The sequence below is a fragment of the Mesoplodon mirus genome, assembly GCF_964341445.2.
Source record: "Mesoplodon mirus genome assembly, chromosome: 9".
Classification (NCBI taxonomy): domain Eukaryota; kingdom Metazoa; phylum Chordata; class Mammalia; order Artiodactyla; family Ziphiidae; genus Mesoplodon; species Mesoplodon mirus.
This window is the reverse complement of record NC_138985.1, coordinates 78944010-78953156: the sequence shown is the minus strand read 5'-3', so window position 1 is coordinate 78953156 and position 9147 is coordinate 78944010.

Here is a 9147-nt window from a genome sequence, read left to right as displayed (position 1 = left end):
GTACTCCAGGAAAACTACCATGAATTTCTTTTTCCCTTTTCACAGAATCACAAACAAAAGGTCTTTGCAACCTCAGCACATGATTTTTTTTCTTAAGTTGAAACTTTCACCTTTTCACTTAAAGGAAGCACTTTATGACTCCTCTTTGGCATATCCAAGTTGCCAGCATCACTACTCTTGCACTTTGGGGGCGTTATTAAGTAAAATAAAGGTTACTTGAACACAAGCACTAAAATATCATGACAGGCCATCTGATAACCAAGATGATGCTAAGTGACTAATGGGCAGGACATGCTGGACAAAGGGATGATTCATGTCCCGTGCAGGATGGGGCAGGTTGGTGAGAGAGAGTGGCATGCAATTTAAAACTTATGAATTATTTATTTCTGGAATTTTCCATTTAATATTTTTGGACTGTGGTTGACCGTGGATAACTGAAATTGTAGAAAACAAAACTGTGGCTAAGCAGGGACTACTGTATTCTTAAAAATGTTACATTGGGTACTAAGCGGGAATTTTGTACATAAATCAAATATTTCTAAGGCACTAGAAGAGCCACTATTCATAAAACTTCTTTAAGCGCATAAGTGCTTTTTCAGGACTACCCCTAAGAAAGTAAATTTCCCTTCTGCCACCACATTCCCCTAGCAGCTGTGCCAGTTTGCCTGTGTCAGCCTATTGGAGAACTGGTTCCAGCCTGTGTTGGAAGGAAGTGTGTGGCAGGAGCTGACATGGCCAATAACCTTGGCTAATATATGTCTCAACTCTGAAAATCATTGATTGACGTTTTCCATTATCAGTCATTCTTACCTTTCCTGAAATGGTCAAATGCCGGTTCTCTGTCTCCTGTCCCACCCTTCATACTTCCCTAGGCCTACTCAAAGTTTGTCCTCATGACCCTCAGCCAATGTTTGTCCTGGCTCCTCTCAACGCTTCCTGGAATATCAGAACAGGCTGATCACTGGATTCTATCTCTGGACCGTTCTGACCCCCTCTCAAATCTACAGTCTTTACTTAGGCTCTTTGACAGTTTTTCTGATTCTGCCGTCCTGTAGGCCTGTCTGTTGCTGGCTGCACCTTAGTATAAAAGATGATTGAGGAAATTGCTGTGGACCCACAGGTTTCTATATCTTTGAAGACAATTATGAGTCCTCCTGAACTATTTTCTTGCCTTCTGCTCTGTATCTTCCTCCCCCTGCCTGAGCATTTCGTAAGAAATGGAAGGAATGATGAGCATGCTAGTAGGTAGATGGGTATAAATCACTGTGGCCCATTTCAAAACTGTTTTTCTCTCCTTCCCTCCTTCTCTACAATACAACCTGCAGCAAAAGCGTTGGGTTAGCTTCCTTCTGGTCTCCCATGATAGAGCTGGGAGGGACCCAAACCTATCCAGAGTTGATTGACCAAGGTTTTTCATCTTGATTCTTCAGAAGAAATCAAGAAGAAAATCCAGCCTGTGTGGCAAGGTCCCCCAACATGTCCACCAGTGGAAACACCTAGGAGCACAGCACATGAACCCTGTTTCCTGCCTCACTGCAGACACAAACCAAGACAAGTTAGAGCCACAGACCTACTTCCAATAAGAGCTCTCCTCACTCCAAGGAGATGATCCAAACTTAAGGATTATTGGTGCTTCTGAATTCACACAGGCCTATGGCTGTTGAGCCAAGTCTCAAGAAGCAAGTGGAGGTCTTTCCTATTCTTCCATTGCCCGTTACCTTCCAGCATTGCTAGAGCCCACTCAACTAGAGAGGACTTACCAGTAATTTTCTAAAGTGAGCCAACCATTGTAACACCATTCAGCAATAAATAGGAATGAATTCCTGACACACATAACATGGATGAACCTCTAAATAATCATGCCTAGTGGAAGCCAGACAAAATCAGAGTACAAACTTACTATGTGATTCCATTTACATAAAATTCCAGATAATGCAAACTAATCTATAGTGACAGGAAATAGATCAGTGGTATCAAGACGATGGGGAGGGAACCCACAAGAAAGAAAGGGAGAAAAGGATCACAGCATGGCAGGAGGAAACTTTTGGGGGTGATGGATATGTTCATTATCCTGACTTTAGTGGTTTCATGAGTATACACGTGTCAAAACTTACAAAACTGTCCATTTAAAATATGTTCTATTTATTGTAGGTTAATTATATCTCAATAAAGAAGTGTAATTTAAGAAGTGTATATCCACCTCCAACTATTAATATGGTAAATTATATTACTGAATTTCCTAACGTTAAACCAACCCTGCATTCATGGGAATATATCTCATGTGGTCATGATGTATTAGTTTCTTAATGTGGTATTGAATTCTGTTTGCCAATATGTTTTTGCATTCTCAATCTTTTCATTTTGTCTTTTATTTCTTTAGGTAGTTATTTTATTGCCAATATTGGAAACTCCCATTATCTGAATTCCATATGATCTAAATCTATCATTTGTTGTGTTTGCAGACTTTCAAACAAGAGTTTGTTAATTTCTCACTGGGAATTTTTATTTGTTTTAATCTACTATGTTGGAATTCTCAAGGCCTCAAGGAGGAGATGCTGTCTCTAGGATTTGTATTTGTATATGGCAGGTACCAGGAATACTTCCAGTCTGGAACGATTTTACTTTTCAGTTTGGGATTTTCCTGTTTGTCGGTAGTATAAATTCAATGAATAGTATAAATTTAAACCCCCAAATCACAAATGGGTAAGGTTAAAAATTCTCAGAAGGGATGATATTGTTGTTTTGTTATTATTGTTTTTTATCCAGTGTTGCAGCCCAGATAAATTTCCTATTAGCTGCCCTTTGCTGGCTGTCAGATTTGTTTTCTTACACATTATTTCATTGGTGTCACAGCCCCTTCAAAAGGGTCCTGACTTTATATTTGCATCTCAGGCTCTGTTTCCCTGTTTTGCATGGAAACAAAGCTTACCCCTTCATTTCTTTAGCAATTATAAGCCCCAAAGTTTTAGATTCCAGGTATTAGCATTTGCTCTGGGATAGGGCAGGCTTTTATTTACTTATAACCTTGATTTCAGCTCACAGTTTTTTCTTTTGGTTCTTGGGAATTTACTTTCTTGCAAACTCAGTCATTTTTTAAAATATATTCATTGTTCAGGATCTTTGTGTACTTCAGCAGGATAGCTTTTCAGAATATCTGACCCATAATACTGCCGCAAATGGAGCCCCACTATGAGACCTCTCCTTTCATTAAATTGGACTTCTGAGTAACATACAATCTGGTATGAAAGCAATCAGTAGGTGAGTAGAAGTCTCATTCACATTTCCTAGGCTATGCCCTTGGGCTTTTTAACATCCTAAGAATCTTTAGGGTTTTATGAATAATCTTTCCAGGATTTTCTAAACTGTTGATTGTCGCCAGTGGGGACAGCAGACACAAATAACAAATGCTTATGGTGCTCTATACCATGTTACCAAGAATGAGAGTTGTGAATTTCTCAGTTCGATGATTCTCTTCTCTTAGCTTAGACAGCCACTGGTCATTAGGCTTTGCATGCTTTACTAACCACTCACTCACTGCATCATGACCAGTGACCACAATCACTACGCCACTAAAACAATTAACAATCTCAGAAGACAACTGAAGTCCAGCTGGCTTTCTCACAGAGCAACATAAACTTTTCTTTAGCATGAGTTCAGTGAAACCTGAAATACTTCTACGAGGTTGAACCACATAAACTAAGTTGTCCTGTCACAATGATTGCAGATCATGTGTGAGAAGCAACCTAAAGGGTTCACACGTCAATCAAAGTTTGCATTTCCCACCTGGGATGGAAAACCCAAACCAGAAGGAAGGCAAAGAATAGCCCTGGTGCTCGGGTTATTGGGCTATTACCAGGTACCAATATTAAGAGCCACACCTGTCCTTTTTTTTTTTTAAGCCATTCTCAATTACATTTAATGGGAATTAAATGGAAATCCCCACACAATTACCATTTCTTGTGTTGTTTCCAGGCTAGATCTCACCAAAGCTGGAAGATTCCCACCTTGAAAAGAGGGGACTAAAACCTAGTAGAGGGCTTCCCTGGTGGCGCAGTGGTTGGGGGTCCGCCTGCCGATGGGGGGGATGTAGGTTCATGCCCTGGTCTGGGAGGATCCCGCATGCCACGGAGTGGCTGGGCCCTTGAGCCATAGCCGCTGGCCCTCCGCGTCCGGAGCCTGTGCTCCTCAATGGGAGGGGCTGCGGCAGTGAGAGGCCCACATACCGCAAAATAAATAAATAAATAAAACCTAGTAGAGTGGGCATGGGGCTCAGTCAGCCTTGCCTTGCTCAATGGCCTTGCCATTGCCTGGTCTCTCTGGTTGTTTCCGACCTGCTCTCTTGCTCCTTCCTGACCTCTTCATCTAGTGGTTCTCAAATTGCTGTCTGCATCAAGATCACAGGGGAACTTCCTAAAAACATTTTTTTAAAAAAAGTCCTGATTCCACTTTAAAACTAGTAAGTGAGTCCTGAGGATATATCCAGAGAAACCATAATTCAAAAAGATACAGGCACCCCAATGTTCATTGCAGCACTATTTACAATAGCCAAGACATGGAAGCAACCTAAATGTCCATCGACAGATGAATGGATAAAGAAGATGTGGTGTGTGTATATACACACACACACTAGAATATTACTCAACCATAAAAAAGAATGAAATAATGACATTTGCAGCAACATGGATGGACCTGGAGATTATCATACTAAGTAAGCCAGACAGAGAAAGACAAATATCATATGACATTGCTTATATGTGGAATCTAAAAAAATAATACAAATGAACTTATTTACAGAACATAAGGAGACTCACAGACATAGCAAACTTATGTTTACTAAAGGGGAAAGGGGGGTGGGGGAGGGAAAAATTAGGAGGTTGGGATTAACATATACATATTACTATATATAAAATAGACAACCAACAAAGACCTATTGTATAGCACAGGGAACTACACTCAATATTTTGTAATAACCTAAAAGGGAAAAGAATCTGAAAAGGAATATATATATGTGTGTATATATATATATGTACATATACACACACACACATATCTATATAACTGAATCACTGTGCTGTACTCATGAAACTAACACCATATTGTAAATCAACTATACTTCAATAAAATACAAAATAAAATAAAATGAAAAAACAAAAAACGAGTGAGTGAGAAACTGAGAGTGGGGCCGGGAGTGCTTAGCAAGTTTGTCAGGTGATGACACAGATTGTCCCAGCACTACACATGGAGAAACACTCTAAGGACCCTGTTTCTGACTGACTGGGGAATTACTCTGGCTCTTGGCCCTCTGATATTTGCTCACCTTGTTCACCTGACCTCCTGTGTATGTCTATCTGAACTGATCTATTTGGCCCTGCCCTCTGTTCCCCCTGCACTCTTCATCCAAGTGGGCTGTAGCTTCTTGCTTCAGCTGCTCTGTGACTGAGGCCTGCCTTTTGCACGCGGTGTGGTGCTACCACCCCAGCAGATCACATCTGGGGTAACTGAGGAGTCCAGCTCCTGACGAAAAACCATGTGTGAATTTTCAGGCCTGACTATAGGCAATTACAAAGGCTTTGCTTGGTAGGCCTTACGGGGGATTGGTGCTCTCCCTATGCCAGACTTTGTGCACAACCAAGGCATTACAGTCTCTGAAGGGCATTTCAGTCAAGAATTGGAGCCCGTCTGGCCAACCCAGGCACATTTCAGCCAAGGCATTCCTCAGGTGCCTCTATGGGGGAGGGCTTTGAAGATATTTTTTTCAGACTCTGACTCAGTACTCTGTACTTTTCCACTCCTATCCCTCATTTCCTCCCTGCCTCATGCATGACCAGCACAGTCCCCTATGGGAGAAAATGGAATGGGGGCAGTTGACACCTTTTCCAGGTTTAGACTCTTGCTTCTACCATAGCAGTAAGTGATTAAAGGGTCCACTGTTAATTCTTTTCAGGCCTGTGCTTTAACCAGCTACTCCAACACCTGTCAGCTCAGCTCTTTCTCAAGCTTAGCTAAGCTCCTGACACCAAGAGATCCTGAGCCAAAACCAGTTAGTTTCAGAAACTGTGTGAGATAATAAATATTTGCTATTTTAAGCTGCTAACTGGGGTCATTTGTTATACAGCATTCGATAGTTAATACTAATACTTTTCACTTATCTTATGTACATCTGGACTTCCAACCATTTCAAAGTGTTTTCACATCTATTATCTCACATCTTCCTGAATATAATAGCATACACTTACAGAAAACTTACTTTGTGCCAGGCACTGTGTTAAGTACTTAGCAGGCAATATCTGAGCAAACGGCCACAACTACTCTGAGATGGGTCCTTTTATTGTCTCTGCTTTATAAGTAAGGAGATCGAGGCACTAGGTGCTCAATAATTTGCCCAAAATTACACAAACAGTAAGTGAAGTCATGATTCAAACCTTTGATCCTACCACTAAAATAAAATAAAGCCCAGAGAAGTGATGTTATTTGTGTAAGGCCATACAGCTGGCTAGTCCTGGAGGCAAAACCAGGAATCTCCTGATTCCCCATCCAGGAGTCTGGGATCACCAGGGGTTGTGAACAGACTTAGAAAACAGTTTTAGCTGCTAGCTGGGCAGAGAGACTTGCTCAGAGGGCAGGTGGTAGGAAATGCACTCGGGTGGCAAAGTCTTATGCAACTGCATCTTCACCTATAGCTGGAACAATAATCTGACTGGATGTAGAATCCTTGCCTTCTGATGAAGTGGATCAAGGCTTCTCCTCACTTCCCAACAACACCAGACAAAAGTCACTTCAGCATGACATGAAAGATAGTGAAGAATAAGGTACACAAAATAAAGACACAGATGGGATTATTCAAGGACATTGTCTCCATGGAAATATGCACCCCAGGGGTGGATGGCGCAACTGCAGAGGAATAGGATTTTAGGGGGATGATTTTCTGGAATTAAGAGTTCACTAATTTAGACTTACTAAATTGGAATTCATGATAAGTCTGGGAAGCACTGAGCTAAAGCTACACACTGGTATAACAAGAAGCTGTATTTATCTGTGTGTTTATTGGATACTATTGGGAAAGGAATGCTTAAACTATTTGTGATAACAAAATCTTCAAACTTTCAAGCTCTTTGAAGCACTTGAAATGCTATGTGGAATAAACCTGACAGGGTTCTAAGGGGAGTTGTCATTAGTTCCTGGGGAGTTTGGAGAAAATTCAGGTTTCTAAGCTTTCTCTCAGATACTGATTCCGTAGGCTTTTTGAGGGCCTGGGAGTTAATGTCTTAAAGCAACACCAGGTGTTTCAGATGCAACTGACTCATGCACAGTTGTTGGGGGATCTCTGCTAATTACACAACCATACATCTTATCCATTTATTTATTATTATCTATTAGTTATTAACAGATACCTTAAGGACTTCCAGTCCTGTAATAATTGAAATCTAGGAATGCTTTCAAAAATGCCCTGTGAAATTTGCAATTACTAGTTGTTCACACTGGAATTTTATCAATTTATCACCACTGCAGTTATACCAAATTAGTAAAATTTCATTTGCAACTGGCATTCTCCTGCTCCCCACAGAACTTGTAACTATGACAATGTACCTGGAACCTGAAGACTAAGCCCCAGTCCAGGCTCTCACACAGCCCTTAATCAGTAGAACTTAAGAAACAAATGACCACCACTGTACCTTAGGTCTGGATGTCCTGGAAATTGTCCTTGTACCAAGTTCCTGCCTGAGCCCCAATTCCAATAGCAGCATCCTTGTACCCACGTACCAGCACAGGGGTCTTTCCAGATTCCTTTATCAATTTCATCAGCGACTTCTTTGTGTTCTGAACCCAAGGGCTGAAACTCCACCTATGAGCCGGCAGTGGGTCTTTTGAGCTGTCTGGCTTGACCTCTGACCCTCACGTGCTACGAGATTGCGCCGATGGTCCAGCTGCCTTCACTGATTACCTTCTATCATCCATTTAAGGAACTTCTTTAATCACCTCCCACCTTCTGCTGGATGACTATTCACTATGGCCCTCCTCCAACCCAGTTTAAGTTCTGATATTGGTTGTGTTTTTTACAGCCTTGGAAAACACCCAAATAGAGTGTTTTTTGAAATAATACCTACGGCATACTTAAGATATATTAAATCTCTTTGGTTGTAATCACTTAAAAAAAAACCTCTGAATTAATTTAAGAAATAAAATAAACTACCAAAATAAAACCCTCACATTTTTGAATATAACAAAAAAAAAGCAGACTCACAGATATAGACAACAAACTAGTGGTAACCAGTGGGAAAAGGGAAGGGGGGAGTGGCAATAGAGGGGCTGGGCGTTAAGAGGTGCAAACTACTATGTATAAAATAAGCTACAAGGATGTATTGTGCAACACAGGAAATATAGCCAATATTTTATAATAACTATACATGGACTATAACCTTTAAAAATTGTGAATCACTATATTGTATACCCGTAACATATAATATTGTACATCAACTATACTTCAATAAAAAAGAAAACCTCACATTTTTAACAATTTAAATTTTCTGGTTTTTCGGGTGATTTCTTTGTATTTTATTCAAGTTCATGAATAATGGATCACATTTCTTGTAAGATGTCTCATTACGTTTGCAGCATACAAATATACAGTTTCTTAAAATGGCCTCCTGTCAAATACATATGATTTCTATTTGCTGTTAATGTAATTGACTAAACACTAGATTCCACTGATTATGCTTTCCCTTGTAAGCCACTTACTTTATAGGCATAAGCAGCTGTGTTTATGCTTCTGTCATTTGGGTTTCATTATGAAGTTTTCAGCACACGATTCAAAAGCAATAGTCAGTCTAAGCACCCAGGCACCAACGGGCAGTTCTTTACCAATTAAGGCAGTATGCCATCAACACTTGTGTATGCCATGTAGAAGGATACACATAAAACCACTGCACATAAAACCACTGCAAGCACAATGATTGTGAATTTGAACAGGAAGAAAAACACTGTTAACTCTTCAGGAAGGAATTGATCAACAAAACCTGAATTCAACCAAAACCATAAATGCTTCCTCTCCTGCCCCTCCCTCAGCTGAGAAGTATGAAGAGTTTTGTTTTTTAACATAGGTGTGTGATATAAGTATTCAGAAAGGTGGAGTTAAGAGAGGCTGGCAGA